The 14,239-nt window shown below is 44.7% G+C and overlaps 1 pseudogene; it reads left to right on the forward strand.

Moving 5' to 3' along the window:
- Positions 1 to 6,049: 6,049 nt before the first annotated feature.
- Positions 6,050 to 6,687, forward strand: LOC109461010 (large ribosomal subunit protein uL6 pseudogene; annotated as a pseudogene).
- Positions 6,688 to 14,239: the final 7,552 nt, after the last annotated feature.

The following is a 14,239-nucleotide window of genomic DNA, read 5'->3' on the forward strand; positions in this document are numbered from 1 at the left end:
CAGCCCCCTCATCAGTGTTTCCCTGGAATTTTGAAGCCATTGAAGGATGACCCCCTGACTGCTGCAAACTGCACCCAAATGGTTCTTTGTGGGACCCACACTCGCCCAGCCTGGAACTCCTTAGCCTTCCAGACCAAGCCCAGGCTGCTTGGTGAAGTCTGAGGCCCACCATGAGAAGTTGTACAGAAGCCACCATTTATGTACCACCCACTAAGTAACAGCGGTTGATTATTGGTAATACAGCAGTCCCCTTATCCACGGTTTCACTTTCTGTGGTTTCAGTTACCCGCAGTCAACCATGGTCCAAAACTATTAAACGGAAAATTCCAGAAATAAACAATTCATAAGTTTTAAATTGCATGCCATTCTGAGCAGCATGATGAAATCTCTCACTGTCCGACTTCATCCCTCCCAGGACATGAACCGCACCTTTGTCCAGTGTCACCACACTGTAGACGCTCTCTGCCGGTTAGCCACTTAGTAGCCAGCTCTCTCCATTATCAGATTGACTGTCATGGTATCACAGTGCGTATGTTCAATTAACTCTTATTTTACTTAATAATGGCCCCAAAGCGCAAGAGTAGTGATGCTGGCAATTCAGATGTGCCAAAGAGGAGCTGTAAAGTGAGTGAAAAGGTAAAAGTTCTTGACTTCCTAAGGAAAAATAAATTGTATACTGAGGTTGTTACGTCGTTCGCCTCACCTCATCTCATCACATAGGCATTGTATCACCTCCCATCATCTCAAGAAGAAGGGTGAGTGCAGTGCAATAAGATATTTTGAGAGAGAGACCACATCCATATAACTTTTATTACAGTATTTTGTTATAGGTGTTCTATATTATTATTAGTTATTGTTTATCTCTTACCATGCCTAGTTTATAAATTAAATTTTATTATAGATATATATATAGGAAAAACATGGTATACATAGGAGTCAGTACTATCCATGGTTTCAGACATCCACTGGAGGTCTTGGGATATACCCCCCGTGGATAAGGGGGAACTGCTGTAGTTAAGTTATCATGCCCTTTTTGCAGATGAGACAACTGAGGCTCCTAGAGATAAAGGAATTTGCTCGCATAGCTGGTTAGTGAAGGAGCCATGAGTGGAATCCCAGTCTTGTTGATTCCAATGCCCTTTCTTCCATTCCACACTGCCTCTCTTTCCAGCCACACTGCTTACTACTTCTCACTTCCCTTATTTGATTTCTCACAAACCTTGAAGGTGCTATGACGTTTAAAGCCTCTGCTTTTTTTACAGGGTGTTCCTTCTGGCTAGTGAAGTACTCACATGCCTGCCCAGGACACTCCTATTCATGCTCCAGATTCTTGCTGAAGCATTTTATCTCTTGTGAAATCTTCCCAGACCTCCCTGAACAGCCCGAGATAGTTGTTCCCTTCTGCGGTCAACACTGTCTTTTTCATCCTGCTATTACTCCATCCATCGTGCATTGCAGTCATCATTGAACAACCGTCTGTCTCTTCTGTGGACCTGTGAGCATTTCTGGGTAGGGACCAGGTTTTACTTGTCACTGGTTCCCTAACCCCAGTTATAGTACCTGGGCCTAACATGTATTAAGCAGTTTTTCAAAATGCTGAGTGCTTTACATAGACTATCTTATTTAACTTTCCTTATAACTCTGTAAGATAGTATCTTCTCCCTTTTCGAGATGAGGAAATTGAGAGGGAGGGGACAGTGGCAGCTCCAGAATTTTAATCAATTTAATTTATGGGTTATAATCTGGTTCTGGGGGTACCAGGAGCTTGGTCCTGAAGCTGGGTTTTGCTATGCATTGTTTTTACTTTACACATTGTGTGTTTTGGGGGTGGCTAAAGCCCTCCCTTGGTGCCACTTCTAGAGGGAAATTAAGTCATTTGCCCAAGATCACATGGCTGGAAATGAGCAGAGTCAGGACTTGAACCCTGGATAGCTGCTGGAGAACACCTGAAACGCTACCAGGAGGTGGTTAGTTAGAAGTCAGGAGGTAATGAATGAGTCATTAACATGGAGTTTACAAGAACAAACCCAAGGACTCAGTTTTTTCTAGCTTATAGGTTAACAGGGGAAATAACTCATTAAAATGTACATGACACCTACAAAAGGACACACCCAGCAATTGGGCAGAAATCTCTACATGGAGTTGAACAGCTGTTGGGTGAGGGGAGCTGGTTAAGAAGGTTGGTTTCTGGGAAAAAGGGAATAAGTTTTGATGAAGAGGAGGACACAGGCTGCCATATTAAGCTGCAGCCTACCTACCATGTGTGTTCCAGTTTCCTCATGTACATAAAGTGGGGGTAAGATGCAATGGTCTCAAAGTCTCCTTCCAGCACCGACACTTTATGACTCTGACTTTGTTTTCAAAGCAGAGATAATGCTGAACATATAAAGCACTTAGACTCTTTTTGATTCCTGTGACTTTTGGAAAACTCAGAGAACAGCCCGTCAGACATTTCTGTGCAGATTGTCTCTTCTGAGACTAATCTGTGGCCAGGTCTCATCAGGAATCACCTTTCCTCCATCCTTGTCCAGGGAATGCATGGATTTTAATATTCAACAGAGTCAGAAAAGTCAGCTGCAGGAAAAGAAAAAAAAAAAATCATAAAGTTCTCCAAAGCCAGACAAAATTGGTTTGAGGTTCCTTATGATTTTGCATTATCTGGGCCAATTCTTCCGTATGATAGCGTGAATGATCCCATACTTTTATCTGGGAGTGTGGGTAACCTGACAAATGACAGAGGAAAAGCTGGTTGTATTTCACAGGCAGGTGAGCTGGCCCTCCTCAGGGAAGCATGGAGAGCTTAATCCCAGGCCGTTTTCTTTCTCTTGCCCAGAGTCAGAAGTTGAGCGTTGCACAGGGTGGTGGGGAGTCTGGTTGCTTCCCAGAAGCCAGCCCCCACCCCCACTCTTTGGAGAGTAAGAGGGAGATGAATTTAATAATTCTGGTTCCAAGCCCAAAGGTCATGGCTGCATCGGGACGAAGGTTACCAGTACTGAGTCTAGGAGAGTAGCAGCTGCCTGGGAAACCCATGGAGCTGCCAAGCGCCTTTCATCCAAGGATCCCAGCGGCATTTGGAGGGAAAAGGCACAGAGGAGAATGGGGGAGGGGTGGCATGGAGGATGTTGGGAAAAGGCTACTGATGGGAACTAGCTCTGCTGAAGCTCTGGGCTAGTGAATTTCCGGGGCTACCGGGTATTTCTCTGGAGACCCTCTGAAGAGGGAAGAGGTAGACAGGTGGGAAGTGATGATCATGGACTATGACCCTGAACCCTGCCTGATAGGATGGCTGACCTAACAAGAGTCTTTATGGCCTGCTACAGTAGACCTTTCCACAGAGGAAACAATTTTAAACATTCATTTAACAAACCATTCATTTGGATTAGGTGCAGATAGTTTACAAAGAATATTAGCTTTGTATGTCTTGCCCTGGATTAAAAATAAAATTTCTGGTGGTTAATTTGGAGCCCATCTTGACAAGGGTATTGAAGAAGATTCCAAAAAAGGAAGACTCTCCTGCCCATGATCTTTTCCTTTTGCTGTCACTCCTGCCTCTGCTGTTCCTCCTTGAGGCAGGAAAAGCAGAACAATGGGATATGGGAGGAGGAGGGAGCAGGAAGAGGGGCTGGGTGGTTCATTGCCATGTCCGGACTTGCTCCCTCTCCTCTTTTGGGTCCACTGGGCCTCCTGGGAATCTATAACCCAGGGCTGCTGCCCATTTGGGGGATCTGAGTGACCTTTCCCAAGGACAGGGCCAGCACATTTCTCCCAGTTCAGGCTCCTCCTCCTGCCATGGGACAGGCTAATTCATACGATCCCTGCTTCATCTCACGGTTCCAAGGTACAACACCGCGTCTCACACACTAATGGCCTCACCAACTTAAGGAAGGAGGGTCTATTTGGGATGTTCTGCTTCAGAGTGTGGACAAATACGAAAGCTCTGCTCTTCCAACCAGAGGAAATGCTACTGACCACTCTCCCTGTCCTCAGTATAGGATGTACCAGGAGTCCCGCCTGGATTCAGTGCTGAAGATGAGGGTAAGAGAGACTGAAAACCAAGGGGCCAGCATCCATGCTCTGCACAGCGAGACACATAAGGATATAAAACTAATGGTGATACTGGGAAGTAAATGTGGCTCTGATCATATAGCGGATGGGAGATTTCCATCACATCCCAACAGGCAGCCAGGGGAACAGAAAGCTGAGAGCAGGTGGGATTTGATTTAGAATTTGGAGGATAGTAGCATTTGAGCAGGGATAGAAGGGTGGTGGCACTACCAGGCAAAGGAAGACTTGAGCAAAGTCTTGGGAACAAGAAATGTTGTGTGTAAGGAATGGCAAATATTAAACTTGACTGAACCATCTGTATTTGGAGGAAGTGGGTGATTAGAGTTAAGATTCAACTGAGAGTATGAAAGCTGTTGTTGGAGATACAGTGGGATTCTAGCTAAAGTATGGAGGGCCCGAATTTTACCTTAACGTTTTGGATTTTATTCTTTATGCACTATGGACCCATTGAGTGTTATGGATTTGAACAAAACTCTCTGTACTTCTTTGTACCTTCCCATCTACAAAAAGACTGCCAGGACCCAGGAGCTCAGCTTAATCAAAGCTAACCTGCACAGATAAGCAATGACCTTGTGACTGCAAGTGTCTTCATTAGCTTGATGCTCTAATTAGCCTAGTTGAGGAGCAGGAATGGACATACTTGGGTTGGAGTAGCAAGGTGGCAGGCAGAACCAAAAAATAGCCTGAACTTCTGCTTAACCAGACCGAGGCCCGGAAGCAATTTGGTAACATGGTGTAGTGAAAAGAACAGGAGGACCCAAGGCTCTAAATATTGGTTCTGTCACAAATGAGGTAAGTATGTTTAGACAGACAACTCATTCAACATTCATTTATTGAGCCCCGATTGCAGGCCAGGCATTGAGCAAGACATGGAAATCGAAAAGGAACGAGGCCCACTCCCCATCCTCAGGGACACTCAGAGGTTAGGCAAATAAACAGGTTACTTCAATACCATTTCATAAATGTCTTTACATTCCTTCTACCCGTGTCTGTGATCTCCTTGCTCTGTACCTCTGTTTCCACAAGCCAGATCTTGATTATGGCCAGGGTGCTGGGACATTGGACATGACTCCCTGGGCTCACTTCACTCCAAATGAGAAAAAGTATAGGTGATCGCAGGTTCCCTGCTTCCTGAACTTCAATCCATAGGTATCTTCCCTGCACAGCCAGGTAAAACCTGGTTCTTGCTCCTTGCTGGGAATCAGAATTTGAACAGACGGCCAGCGAGGGCTGTGCAGTGTATGCAGTGGGTGCCTTCCTTGTATAGGACAGAAAAGGCCTTGATTCTCCTGAGTCAAGCTCTTATCTCTTGGTCTGTCCTGAATTTTCACCAAGATTATGGCTGCCCTCCAGATACACGGGCTCCCAAGGGTCAAGGAAAATCCCACTGTTTTAATGAGGAGCCAGGACACACAGAGCCCAGCAAAGCAGATTGTGCCCTGGGCTCAATCAAAAAACAAACAAAAAACAGCTCTGCAACAAGGAAAGTAGCCGGGACCCAAGGCAGAAGCCGACCACCGCTGCCCTGACTCAGCCTTGCTCTGTGCTGCTTCCCTGCACATACACCCCATGCAAACCAGGTCCCACCTCACCGCTCGATCCCCAACCTCGTCTCTGCTCCTGCCCACTCCTGGGTTCTGCGCACGGGTAGTCTCCACCTTGGAAATGCCAGACCCTTCTTTCCATCAGTCCCTGTCTCTTTCTCCTGGCAAAACCTGACTTCCAAGAAGCTTTCTGGATTCGTTTTTGGTGGTACCAATTCCCCTATTTCTCAATACTCCCTCATACTTAGACTCTTTGTTCTCCCTTCACCTGGTGTCCCCTCTCAGTGCCTCATTCCTGTGCTATGTGACTAGCAAGAGAACTAACTGGAGGGGAACCATCTAAAGCAATGGTCCCCTTGGGGTACACATCCGCAGAGGATGTTCAAGATGCATGGGGTTAGGAAGAAAATGGTAAACTTCTATTGATTTAAAAAATACGTAGTCTCTTTGCTGCATCTACTGCGAGGATGAAGACCGTTCTCAGCAATCAGACAGTGGACATATCAGAAGATGTGGACATCACTCTGCAGGGACACACTGGTATTGAGAAGGGCCCCAAGGTCACCCTGCGGAGGGACTTCAGTCACATCAATGCAGAATTCAGTCTCCATGGGAAGAAAAATAAGAGGCTCCGGGTTGGCCAGTGGTGGGGAAATCGGAAGGAACTGGCTCCTGTCTGCACTCTCTCCAGTCACGTACAGAACGTGATCAAGGCTGTTACGTTGGGCTTTCGTTACATGATGAGGTCTGTGTGTGCTCACTTCCCCATCAACGTCATTATTCAGGAGAATGATTCTCTTGTTAAAATTCGAAATTTCTTGGGTGAAAAATACATCGGCAGGGTTTGGATGAGGTCAGGTGTTGCTTGTTCAGTATCTCAAGCCCAGAAAGACAAGTTAATTCTTGAAGGAAATGATATTGAACTTGTATCAAATTCAACTGCTTTGATTCCACAAGCCACAACAGTTAAAAACAAGGATATCAGAAAATTTTTGGATGGTATCTGTGTTTCTGAACAAGGAACAGTTCAGCAGGCTGATGAATAAGGTGTAAGTTGTCCAGCTACAGAAACACTAAGATGTCATCTGATTCCTCAGACTTATTTGTGATATTTTAAAGATGCAATAAAAGTCATTATTGATTCAGGGGGAAAATATGTAAAGCAGGGGCTTTTTAATAACAATGTGTCTGTATTCGTTCATTAATTGTGACAAATTTACCATACTGAATAAAGATGTTAATAATATGGGAGCCTGGGTGTGGGGTATATACAAACTCTCTAAACTGTCTTTACAAATTCTCGATACATCTCCACTTTTTCTAAAATAAAGTTTATTTAAAAAATGTCGTTGCCAGAGGGTAACGGGGGCGGGGGGTGGGGGGTGGGAGATGAGGGTAAGGGGGATCGAATATATGGTGATGGAAGGAGAACTGACTCTGGGTGATGAACACACAATGGGATTTATAGATGATGTAATACAGAATCGTACACCTGAAATCTATGTAATTTTACTAACAATTGTCACCCCAATAAATTTAATAAAATAAAATTTAAAAAAAAATGTCATACTTTTCATAGTCTATATTTTACATGCTTTATGATGGACACACGTTATCATAAAAGTACAACATAGTTAAAATATAGGTTCAGCTGCATGACAGCAGGTCTCTAACGAGACAGAGTGTCTACAGGCAAAGAGCCCAGGGTGGTACGAAGTCTCTGTTCGTCAGGCTGTCCAGAGACCCAGCGCCTCCTCTCCTGTCATCTCGCCACAGCTAGATCTTAGATCCTGCTCCGTGGAGTCTAAGATGGCTTGCTACCAAGTCCATGCTGGGGGTGGGTGGGGGCAGCATGAGGGAAGCGAGGGAGAGGCCGCAGGTTCCAGAATTCACACATCACTTCCCCTTAAATACCATTGGCCAGAACTTAGTGCAAATGGTTCTACCATGTTCGGTCATGGAAAATATAGTCTTCATTTTGGATGGCTATGGGTCCAGCTAAAATGTAGGGGGTTTAACACTGTAGAAGAATGGAAAAGGGAAGCAGCTAGCATTCGTTCTCAAAATTGACAATTTTTTAAATTTATGACTTAGAAATAGGTAGATATGCATATATTGAGGGCACTGCTCAACTTTTTAAAACTGATACGGGCACACAATCAAAGACATTTAGGCCACCAGTTTAAAACACTGGCGAGGAGACAGGTTGCATTTCTGGCTCAGGCTTTTTGAACCCTGACCAGTGATTTTACTCTAAGATCCAATTAAGTGTGACAAACATGTATAAGTCTCTCAGCTGCTCCGTACCAGACACACCAAAGCCTCTTCTCTGTAGGACCTGTGTCCTAGCCCCCCGGATCGGTACACGTCTCCTTGTAGGCAAGAAGCCTATTTGTTTTTCTTGGAGGATCCTCACGACAGTCAAGGAGGATAGAGAGTGAGCAAGAGGGGTGAGGAAGGACAAGGACAGTGTCTAAGAAACATGGGCAGACTGAGAAAGAAACAATGCCAGATAAAGAAGGAGAAAGAGAGATAAGCAGAAAGAGAGTGGCTGGACATTGGGCCTGGAGCCCAGGAGAGAAGGCTGCAGAGGTGGAGAGGGGCCAAGCAGAGGGGAGGCCCAAAGAGTGAGCCTGGCTCAAAAGGAAGCGGACATTTATCTGGGGGCCTGTGAGGTAACGTGACTCTCTGAAGGTGGGGAAAGCAAGTAGTGCACAGGCTGGCCTGGGAGCGCTGCTCCTAGCAGATATCTGGGGACTTACCCAGCCTGCTTTGCCAAGGTTGTTCTGCCCAACAGGTCATCTGAGAAGGCAAGAGAGGAAGGGGTCTTTTGTAGGTAGGAGGAGAGTGTCCGGTCACTTCTCTGCTCACTTTCCCACTTTCCCTGTGCCCACCCTCTGCACACACATGGGACAGACTTTGTGTTTATTTATATAGGTGACTTTCTTTTTGGGTCTATGTTCTTGTCTTCCAAGGGACCACGAACACCCCAAATACTTTTCCCCCAGTGCTTCAGAGAACAGAGCTTCAAGCCAAGTGCAATGGGAACACTTAAGTGCCAGCGATGCTTTCTACCTGGGGAGACTGGGGAGGGCTTCACGAAGGAGTTGTCAGTCTTGAAGGCCAGAAAGAGAGACTTAACAAGTAGAGATGGGCTGAGGAGGAAGGGCATCATGGCGGGGGAACTCTGTGATTAAAGGCAGGAAGCATAGAGTATACTGAAGGGCAAGGAGGAAGGAAGGAGGGAGAACAGTACCAGGAAGGGCTATTCCCTGCACTGGTAACGAGAATGCAACAAAGTGACTTCCCTCATGTTGCAACTGATAAGCATGTTGTCATAACTCTGTGTTTCAAGTTCTGTCTGCAGAAGATAGGGTCAGGGCCAGGTGTCAGCACTCATGGTCTGACAATGGGCAGCATTCTGTAAACCCCACTGTCCCGGAAGCCCTGGGCATGTGGCTTGCATATCTGCGGAGGGATGCTTCTTTCTCACCCAAGGGTCAAAGCTTCCCAAGTCCTAGACAGAGGGGTCATGCTGGCCACCCTGGAGGAGCTGGTGAGGGTGAGCAGAGCTGTCACACAAGCCATCCATCGTGCAGGTAGTCAGTCAACCAACAAATGATGAGCTCTCCCTTCTCCCTGCTGGCTTCTGCACCACTCTATTGGGACAAATGCTGCTTGGTTTCTGTACATGATTTCGTTCCACTTGTCCTGTATTCTTTGTTAAACATCTCTTTCTAGCAACTTGCAAGACATCAGGTGCTCTGATTCTATCCCTGCCCTTGATGGTGCTCTTTCTCTGTCTCCTTTGTTCTTTCTTTTTGTCTCTGACACCATTGCCATTCGTCATTGCTGTTTTCTTCCCTGCACACTCTGTTGACTGTTACAGACATTCTCATGGCTTTCGTGACCACCTCTCTCATGTAGAGATTTACCTGCATAGATGGTGTATTGGTTGAAATGCTTTTGGCAGCAAACGACAGACCTTGACTCAACTAACTCAACTAAGGAGGACAGTCACTGTCACATAGCAAGGAGTCTTGAGGTCATTTCTGGGATTGGATAATTTGATGGCCCCATGATATCATCAGAGACCCAGTTTCTGTCCATCTCTCTGCTGTGCTGTCTTTGGCTTGTCAGCTGTTACCCTTGGGCTTGTCCCCTCATGGTCACAAAATGGCTTCAGTAGCTTCAGGCAATGCCTCTTCACAGAGACACATCTAGAGACAGGCAAAAGGAAGATTATTTTTTCATCTCTTTTTAAAAAAGGAAGATAAATCTTAGAATTTTCTAGAGTTCTTTTTGTAGACATCTCTTCTCATTTCATTGTCCAGAATTATATATTCCTTATCTTAACCACTGGAATTATCTATGATTGTATTGGGGTAATCAAAATCACCCATAATGTGAGAGAAGGTCTGAGGCTGAATTAGAGTCCACCAACCTCTGAAAATATGACCACTGTACGTGTGAACAAAAGTGGGGAAGAAGAAGGGGAAAATGGTTGTTGGGTAATCAACAGTGTCTGCCACAGATGGTAGCCAGAACTTTGTCTCCAACCCAGGTGTTTCTCCTAACCTTAATCCTGTGTTTTCAACTACCTTCTGATAGTTTCATGTAGATGTTTTAAAGACACCTCAGATTTAACACACCTCCAGTTGAGCCCCTTCTCCTTCTCTCAGTCCTCCCCTTTGTAATGATTCCACCATTCTCATAGTCTTCGAGGCTGGGTACTTGCTGTGGGTTTGCTCTCTTCCCTTTCCTTGTATCCATATCAATCATTAACAAGAATACCTGTGCAGCTGAGAATAAAGGGGAGATTTGGTCTTTGGGAATGCCCAAGGCAACCAGAGATGGCAAATGGTTTGAATCTTGCAAATTTACGTCTATTAATAGTAAGAGCTATGTGGAGCCTTGTGTGAGACGGACGCTCAGGCAAGTCTGGGCTCTGGGAGAAGGAGTGTCTTGATTGATTGGCAAGTCTGTCAAGGACACTGAGGAGTAGACTAATGAGATGCATGCTATGTGTTTGCTATCCCTGTGCTGGGATTGGTTTAGGGAAGGTAAAGGCACCAACACTGTGGGAACACTAACAACCATAAGAAGATTAATACTAGTTAACATCTATTAAGCACAAATTATATACCAGGAACTGCAATGGGGATTGTATGTGAATTGTCTCGTTTGACAGTCTCAATAAACCTGAGAGGTGAGTACTGTTATTACTCCCATCGGAGTAACTGAGACTGAATGAAGTAACTAGCAGCTAGCAAGTGGAAGAGACAGGATTCAGCCTGGCTCATCGCATTCCACAGCCCTTGCTCCCTAAGTTATTGGGGTGCTGGACCAACATCTTCATTTCTCCTCACAAGGACATTCCTCTCCAACTTGAAACATGCACACAAACCACCTATGGCTCTTGTTAAGATGCAGATTCTGTTGAGTACATCTAGGGTGAGATCTAAGATTCTGCATTTATTTTTTTAATTTTTTTAACTTTTTATTTTTTAATTGGGGAATGTTGGGGAACAGTGTTTCTCCAGGGCCCATCAGCTCCAAGTCAAGTCATTGTCTTTCAGTCTAGCTGTGGAGGGCGCAGCTCAGCCCCAAGCCCAGTCACCGTTTTCAATCTTTAATTGCAGGGGGTGCAGCCCACCATCCCATGTGGGAATTGAACCAGCAACCTTGTTGTTAAGAGCTTGCCCTTGTTGTCTTCAATCTAGTTGTGGAGGCCACAGCCCACTGGCCTATGTGGAAATCGAACCGGCAACCCTGTTGTCAAGTGCTCGCGCTCTAGCCAACTGAGCCATCTGGCCGCCCTGAGATTCTGCATTTCTATTACATTCCAGGGACATGCTGATGCTGGTGGTCCATGGACCACACTTAGAAGGTGAGCCCCATCAGTGCAGGGTATTTGTTTGCTTCCCTTACCTCCTGGGAACATGGCTTATCTATGCTTCCCAGTCTACCTTGCTGTGAGATGTCTGCATTGAATACACACAGAGGGATTATGCTATTTGCAGCCTGGTCCATAGACACCCCCCAGAAAATCCTCACTCCACTCTTTTCTTCCCCTGTCTGGCAGCTGCATGTTGACAGCCAGGCATTCTTGGAAGCCACATTGAAGATGGCAGAGCCTTTGCCAGCCTGGGTTCCTGAACGATGTTGTGACAAAGCTCCTCACCCCCACTTCCAGGTGGACATCAAGTGAATGATAAACTTCTTATCTTAAGCCACTGAGATTTGGGGCTCTCACTATAGAAACTAGTGCTAGCTGAACTAATACATTTACCCATTTTTCAGATGAGCAAGCTGAGGTCACAAACAGTGAAGTGATTTTTCTTGGAGCATAAACTAGCTAAAGAAAATGATGGAACTAGAATCCAAGTCTTCCAACTCTTGCTGTTGACCACCCCCTGAACCTCAGTAGGGACGCACCTCACATCCTCTGAGGGCTTTGTCACCTTGTCTGCTCCGTTCTCTTTCTCTTTGTCTTCCAGGGCTGAGACTGGGGCCGAGATTGGCCAGCAAGATGGAGGCAGGCAGAGTGGAGAGAACCAGCTGTAAGGAGGAGGCCCCCTAAGAATGCTGCTGATGCAGGCCAGGCTGTGGCCAGCCAGAGGTTCCTGTGATTGCTGCCTTGTAGCGCCTAGGAATGAGCTCTACAACAGCGTTTTCTGGCTCTCAGATCCATGCCACAGCTTTCTCAGAAAAAAGACTAGTATCCCAGCTTCAGCTGGAGTTTGGTGTGGGACCTTCAACCTGAGGAGGGAGAGTGAGCTCCAAAGGTCTCCTAAAAATAGAGCTGAAGGACTCCTGAAACTGTTATCAGCCACAGCTCAGTAGCAGGGGTGGGTTTACCATCAAGTCTTTGTTGACCTTGGCAAAGACAGGGGCCACCAGATTCTTCATCCCCAAAGAATCCCGAAAGCTGCTATCCCTGTTGCTACTATTTCCATGTTCCAACCTTTAATAGGCTCTCTGACCTCAGATGGATTTTCCCACTTTGTGTGTCATGGCTCACCCCATGGAGAATTAGAGAAGAAAGGAAATTGTCAAAGAGGGGATTGGGAGTGAGTAGCACAAGAATGTCGGCCTCCTGAAGGCAGGAACTTTGTGTGTTTTGTTTGATGCTATATCCCTGGTGCTTGGCACAAAGTAGGCCTCAGTACGTTTTTTAAATGAATGAATGAATTTATTAACCTAAGCCTCAAACAGGTTGGGATTGTACAACTTAGTTTGTTGCTAGGTACATTCCAAATTGTGAAGTGGTGAGGACTTGTCTGTAAAACCAACCTGGCTCCCGGAAGCTTCACCCCTTTTCTGTGCCTCTACTGCTTCTCTTGAGATCCTTCTCTCATTTATAAAGCAGCAGGGAGATATCTTTTGTGTTTTGGCTGTATGCAATAATGTAAATAACACTTGACAAAGTCTTGACTTCTAGTCCTGGCTTGGTATCCAATTTGTTATGTGGGCTTAAGCAAGTCACTTTATCTTTCTGGGCATTTAACTACAATGTTTCCCAAGGTTCCCATAAGTTCTAATCTAAAAACTGGTCCAAAGCGAGGATTTAGTATTAATCATTCACTTGTTACCATGAATTTAGCCCCCAAGTTCCTTCCCGGCTGTATTTAAAACTTCGTTATTAATAGCAGAGTGAAAGGACCCCATCACTAGTAAAAAAGAGATTTACTCCTACGATCAGGAATAAGACAAGATGTCCATTTTCACCATTTCTATTTAACATATTATTGGATGTTCTAGCCAGAGCAATTAGGCAAGAAAAAGAAATAAAAGACATACACATTGTAAAAGAAGAAGTAAAATGATCTTTGCTTACAGATGACAAATTTTATTATATGTAGAAAATGAAACATTCCACACAAAAATTGTTAAAGGAAAAAGGCCAAAATTCAGCAAAGTTGCAGAATTTAATGTAACTTCTGTCAAAACCCCAACGACTTTTCTTTTTTGTAGAAATAGAAAAAACCATTCTAAAATTCATATGGAATCTCAAGGGACCCTGAATAGCCGAAACAATCTTGAAAAAGAATATAGTTGAAGAACTGGTTCTTCTTGATTTCAAAACTTACTACAAAGCTACAGTAATCAAAATGGTATGGTACTGACAAAAAGACATATAGACAAATGGAACAAAATAGAAACTCCAGAAATAAACCTTCAAATGTATGGTCATATGATATTTGGAAAGGGAGCCAAATTCATTCAATAGGGAAAGAACAGTCTTTTCAACAAGTAATGCTGGAGAAACTGGATTTCCACACCCAAAAGAACTCAGTGAGAACTTTACCTTGCACCATATTAAAAAAAAAAAAAATTAACTCAAAACGATCAAAGACCTAAATATAAGAGCTAAAATTATAAAGCTCTCAGAAGAAAACATAGGGGAAAAGCTTCATGACAGTGGATTTGGCATTGGTTTCTTGGCTATAACATTAAAAGCACAGGCAACAAAAAGAAAAAAATAGATAAATTGAACTTCCTCAAAATTAAACACTTTTATCCATCAAAGGATACTATCAAGAGAGTGAAAAAACAACCCACAGAATGGGGGAAAATATTTGCCAATCATATATCAGATAATGGCTTAATGTCCAGACTATATAAAG

This window comes from Rhinolophus sinicus, chromosome 1, assembly GCF_057876585.1.
Source record: "Rhinolophus sinicus isolate RSI-liver-muscle chromosome 1, RSI-T2T, whole genome shotgun sequence".
NCBI lineage: Eukaryota > Metazoa > Chordata > Mammalia > Chiroptera > Rhinolophidae > Rhinolophus > Rhinolophus sinicus.